Genomic DNA, 6,111 nt, shown 5'->3' on the forward strand with positions numbered 1-6,111 from the left:
CGAGGCTGGAGTCGAGTAGGAGATCAATCGTCGGGTGGCCGAGGTTCGCGCAGATCTGAAGAGCAGGTATGACTTGAAGTTGAAGCTCGCCGGTCTAGAGGGTGCGGGCAGGGCCACCGCCCTCATGCCCAGGTTGGATGAGGCCAAGAGGCGTGCGGAGGGCACAGCCGCCGCCCTGGTTACGGCGCAGGCGGACTTGGCCTCCGCCCACGCCGAGCTGCTTTCCCTCTAGAAACGAGTTGATGACGCCGAGGCTGTCGCACGACAAAACAAGGAGGAAGTGCTCCAACGCTGAACGCTGGAGTGCGAGCATGCTCCTATGCTTCAAGACCTTCGGAATAGGGCCAACACTGCCCTGGGTTACATCTGCGATGAGAACGTCCTGGCCCCTCACTCGAATGACTACGCCAGCCACCTGACCTTCTTCACTGAGGTGGTGACGTGCCTGGAGGCTCAATCCGCCCGAGCTCGATAGCTTGTGGAGGAGAGGGGTCGTAGCCTGCTTCAGTGCGCCTTCTCCCGTGTCTTCAGCCACCTTCTGAATGCCGACCCCAACTTTGACTTCGACGCCGCCATTGCCCCCGTACCCACGGCCGTCCGGGGCGACTTGGTGCGTTGGGTAGAGGACCATGTCGACGCGTTGGTCAGGGCCTTCACCTCGGATGATGACGCGGTGGTAGTCGTCGCAGGTGAAGGTGACATGGTCGATGACGGTGATGGGGGCGTCGCCGACGGCGGTGGTGACACCGACGAAGATGACGACAATGCGAGTGACGCGTTCGCGGGTGATGTAGCGAGTGATATCTCTGGCTGATCCCATGTTTTCTTGTTGTTTCATCCTGCGCACAAAACTCGGGCATTTTGAGAGGGGGAGCCCCTCGTGTAAGCGAATTGCAGCTTTTACTTTCCTATGCGATGCGGGTATGTGTCCTCGTGAGCTCATGAAGCTGGGGGTGAGCTCCCCGACATGGTTTACCTTAGTCAGCACCAACTTAGGGCTAGTTCGTGAGATGACGAGTTCCTGAGAATCCTGCAGGGCTTATCGCCTCGTTTGAGGGGGCCCCGTAAGAGGTGAGCACGAGGCGAAGTGTTAGCGCGTGCTTGAGGAGCGTGCGCTTTGCGTGGTCCGGCTCGCGAGGAGCTTTGCGTGGGAAAGGTGATGTACATGAGTCCCAAACCAAACGAGATCCAGAAGGCAGGAAATGGCTCGAACGAGAAAAGGAACCCCCCGCGTGCATCGATAAAAATTCAGCTTCAACTTAAATCCAGATCAAGAAAGCAAAGCCACAGAAAGAGAGATCCAAAGAAAAAGGCCACGTCCGGCACCTAGTCTAGTCTTCAGGTCTTCAAGTCTTCTCACCAGCGTGGAGCTAAGTGCTGCCACTAGGCATGGGAGGGAGCCGCAGGGCCTGAGGCCGGCGCTCCTGAGACTCCGGGGCGTGTACAACCCCAACTCATTATTACGTGACAGTGTCACGGGCGGCGAGCTTCACAGGCACTGGGCCTTCTTCACAGGTACCGGCCTTGCTTCATATCGCCAGACGAGGGCCCCTCCTTGCGCCACCCTCGACCTCCTTTGTGCCGACCGGTCACCAGGACGACACAAAAGACGGAAAGGGGACGCCAGCGGTTCCCTTGGTGACCATAGGTCCTCTGCCGGGGGAAGGGTTGTTGAAGCCACCCCGGCAGAGGCCCTACCTCCGGGTGTCCCCCGGTTTCACGTGCCTTTGGGAGGGGCCTTGCTCCTGGCTCCCTCCCGGCGGCGCCCAGTGTGTCTTCCTTCCTGGAACGGGTGCCGCCGTGCCAGGGTCGTCGATCAACGTTGCAACCTGATTCATCTGTAGCCCATAGTTAGCATAAGCCTGTTCCTGAGAGATTAGCGGTACCCTGTAGTTGCCGTTGTCGGCGCGATCGTTGTGGTTCTCCGTTGGTTCTTGGAACGCTTCGACTCCTAGCGCCCTCTCTCCCCAATCTTCTCCCATGAACCAGCCAGGGTCGTCCTCTGGTGCGTACCCTTGGTCCATCATGCGGGGCACGTAGGCTTCCGGGGCTGTCACCCCGAACACCTCGCCGTGGTGCCCCACGCTCCATGTTGCTTGGCCCATGGTGGCGCCCTGGGGATGATAGCACGGCATCCGACTGGGACCATGGGGGGCGAAGCTTGCGCCTACGCGCGCCGCGGGCGGCATGGGGGAGTCGGAGCCCCCTACGCCACTGGTCGTGCTAATGTTGATGAAGTCCCCGGGCATAGTTGATGGCGCGCGGATGTGGTGAGGTTCGCCGTGCGGCCCTGCAGTGGCCTGGGGAGGAAGTCGATAGCAGAAGGGTGGCGCTCCTGCCGCCGCTGCATCCAGCAGCTCGGCAACATGCTCCAGCAGTGTGTCCCGACCACTTTCCATCAGCCTACACCGCAGCAGCTCCCTTTCCACAGGTGAGCGATGCCCGCATGTTTGCTTGCTCCCACCGTGAGTGCAGCGCCATTGCTGCGGCATGGCTCGCCGCTCTTGTGGTGGCCCGTACCTACCGTGGGGTGAGCGTGGACGACGCCTGGCCGTGCTGCCCATGCCCGGCGGAGTTTGGCGGCGCCCGTGGTGCCTGGACTGCAGGGTCGAGACCTTCATGGGCAGGTGGCGCTGCACGGGCTGGCCAGGCTGCCCAGCGGTCGGAGCTAGCCCTTGAGACGCCGGATATCGTGGCTGAGGAGCGTCGACGAGCTGGCCGGTGGAGAAGGAGCACTGGCACACCCCTACCTGGGGCGCCAAATGTCGGATGTAGGGTTCCGGCAAACCCTTAAGGTTCGAACACTGGGGTGCGCATGAAGTCTTTCCTTCCCACCAATCTACGCCCTAGCTCGCTATGATCTCGCGGACGAACTCGACGAACTCGCAACACAGAAATACACGAGGTTTATACTAGTTCGGGCCACCATTGTGGTGGAATACCCTACTCCAGTGTGGTGCTGGTGGATTGCCTCTAGGGTTGATGATGAACAGTACAAGGGAAGAACAGCCTCCTGAGGTTGAGGTGTTCTTGTGAGTAGGCTCTCGTCCGGGTTGGATCAAGCTAAGATGAGATGCCTCTAGTATGGTGGCTAGCTCTACTTATATAGGCCCTGGTCCTCTTCCCAAATATCGAGCGGGAAGGGAGCCAACAACGGCGGGCCAATTTGAAGGGGGACAACTAGTACAAGCTATCCTGACAAAAGTGGTCTTCGCCTGTGAAAGGCTCTGGTGGTGACACCATCTTGGGCTCCACAATGACCTCCATCTTGCAATCCTCCTGGTCTTGGTCTCGTTGCAATGATATAGCAACCTTTGCCTGATCCCTCGGTACTCTTCACCTGCGCTGGCCTCCTTAGTATCAAAGAGGAAAGAAGGACGCTGCGCGTGCTGGCGCCTGCCTGGTGTCGTGCGTCATGGCTCACGTCATAAGGGCCTCGTGAAGTTTGTCCCGCCTTGATATCTCCGTCCTCGTGAGCCTGCCTGGCTAGGCTACTTCAGAGGAGGTCTTGCGTCGTCCGCCTCGCGAGGCTTGGACCCTCGCGAGGGTCTTGGATGCTTTGTTGGTGAAGATGGGCCGTACGACCTGCTAGCTTGGCCACACCGTAGGCCGTAGGCAGGCAAGTCTGGGGACCCTTGTTCCCAGAACGCCGACAGCAGCTTCCGGGATGCCATGAAGACCGCATACGCTATCTTTTGATAATGTGGGTATCGGGATTTGCATGGTGTGAGGACCATAGATACATAGTATACTGGTTTTTGAAGTGGTAATTTATGTCCCTCTTCTTCTCGTTCAACGACGAGCACTATACTCACCACCTGGTGTGTTGCAGATATGTATAGTACCATGGGTTCTCTGACGTTTGGCATGGCCAGGATTGGGTTGCTTGTTGACAAAGCTTTTATTTCTTCCGGTCCGGCTTTTGTAGCATCCGTCCATGCAAAGTGGTCGGGGAGTCGGAGTAGGCGATACAGTGGCAGTGCCTTTTCTCCTAATCTGGATATAAAGCGGCTCAAAGCTACAACGACACCCGGCTAGTTTTTGGATCTGCTTCAGGTCTGTTGTTGTAGCCAACTGTGACAGGGCTCGGATTTTGGCTGGGTTTACCTCGATTCAAGCTATTTTCCGATGGGAATACCGAAAACACACTTTTCCGGATTGAGCTATATGTCATATCTTCGGAGGTTGTCGAATGTAAGGCGTAAGTCGTCCACCAATGACTCTACATGCTTAGTTTTGATGACTACATCATCTACATATGCTTCAACTGTCTTGCTGATTTTCTTTTCCGGGCACGTTTGAATCATGCGTTGGTATGTGGCACCGGCGTTTTTGAGCCCGAAGGGCATGGTGTTGAAGCAGAAGGGCCCGTATGTGGTTATGAATGCCGTTGCGGCTTGGTCGGATTCCTTCATTTTGATTTGATGGTATCCGGAGTATGCGTCGAGGAAACATAGTGAGTCGTGTCCTGCGGTTGCATCAATAATCTGGTCGATGAGAGGTAGTGGTAAGGGATCCTTAGGGCAAGCTTTATTAAGATCCTTGAAGTCGACACACAAGCGCCATGATTTATCCTTCTTCGGCACCATGACCAAGTTTTCTTGCCAGTCCGGATGTTTGATCTCTCTTATGAACCCGGCTTCGAGTAGCTTGGCTAGATCCTTTCCCATAGCCTATAGTTTGGGTTCAGAAAATCGCCGCAGCGTTTGCTTGACTGGTTTTTATCCCTTCAGTATATTGAGACTATGTTCGGCCAGCGCGCGTGGCATTCCTGGCATATCCAAGGGGTTCCAAGCGAAGATGTCCCAATTCTCGCGTAAGAATGCGCGCAATGCGGCGGCGACCGTCGGATCTAGCTATGCCCGTCTTCTTGGGGTCTGTCGGGTGAACTTGAAATTTGACTATCTCGTCTGCGGGCTTGAAAGAAGTGGATTTAGGCATTTTATCCAGAATTATGTCGTCTCTATCCACTATGGAACGTAGAGCAGTGAGCTCCTCGGCCGCCAGGGCCTCGGACAGTGCCTCAAGGGCCAAGGATGCGGTTTTGTTTTTGGCACAGAGTGCTATGTCCGGATCACTAGCGATGGTGATAACACTGTTGGGCCGGGCATTTTGAGCTTCATGTACCCATAATGAGGTATGGCTTGAAAGCGTGTGAATGCGTCTCGCCCTAACAAGGCATGATATCTGCCATTGAAAGGGGCCACTTGGAAGATTATCTCTTCGGACCTATAGTTCTCTGGCGTGCCGAATACAACGTCGAGTTTAATTTTCCCCGAGCATCTTGCTTCCCGACTGGGGATAATTCCTCGAAAGGTTGTATTACTCTGCTCGATGCGACTCATGTCCATTTGCATTTTATTGAGCATGTCTTCGTAGATGAGGTTCAGTCCGCCGCCGCCGTCCATGAGCACATTAGTGAGGCTGTAACGCCCCGGATGTAACCTTCCCTATTTGTACTCCAACTCTTGCCGTTTCCGGCGTTAAGTTATATTTATTTCTTGGGTTCGGGTTTGTCTCCGTGTGTTGTTTTTTGTTGTCTTGCATCTCATATCATGTCATCATGTGCATTGCATTTGCATACGTGTTCATCTCATGCATTCGAGCTTTTTCCCCGTTGTCCATTTTGCATTCCGGCGCTTCGTTCTCCTCCGGTGGCCATTTCTAGCTTTCTTTCGTGTGTGGGGATTAAACATTTCCGGATTGGACCGAGACTTGCCAAGCGGCCTTGGTTTACTAGCGGTAGACCGCCTGTCAAGTTTCGTACCATTTGGACTTCGTTTGATACTCCAACGTTTAACCGAGGGACCGAAAAGGCCTTGTGTGTGTTGCAGCCCAACACCCCTCCATTTTGGCCCAAAACCCACCAAACTCTGCTCCATGTCCTAGAGCGTTCGATCATGATCGCGTGGCCGAAAACCGCACCTCATTTGGACTCTCCTAGCTCCCTCTATGCCTATATATACCTCCCCCCATCCCAAATCCGGACCCCCTCGTCCTCAAACCCTAAAAAAAAGATCTCCGCCGCCGCCGGACAACGTCCACGCCAAGCCGGACGTGTCCGGATCCGCCGCCGCCTACCACCGCCCGCCACGTGGCGCTCCACCGCCA

The sequence above is a fragment of the Triticum aestivum genome, chromosome 2A (genome assembly GCF_018294505.1).
Source record: "Triticum aestivum cultivar Chinese Spring chromosome 2A, IWGSC CS RefSeq v2.1, whole genome shotgun sequence".
NCBI classification, from domain to species: Eukaryota; Viridiplantae; Streptophyta; class Magnoliopsida; order Poales; family Poaceae; genus Triticum; species Triticum aestivum.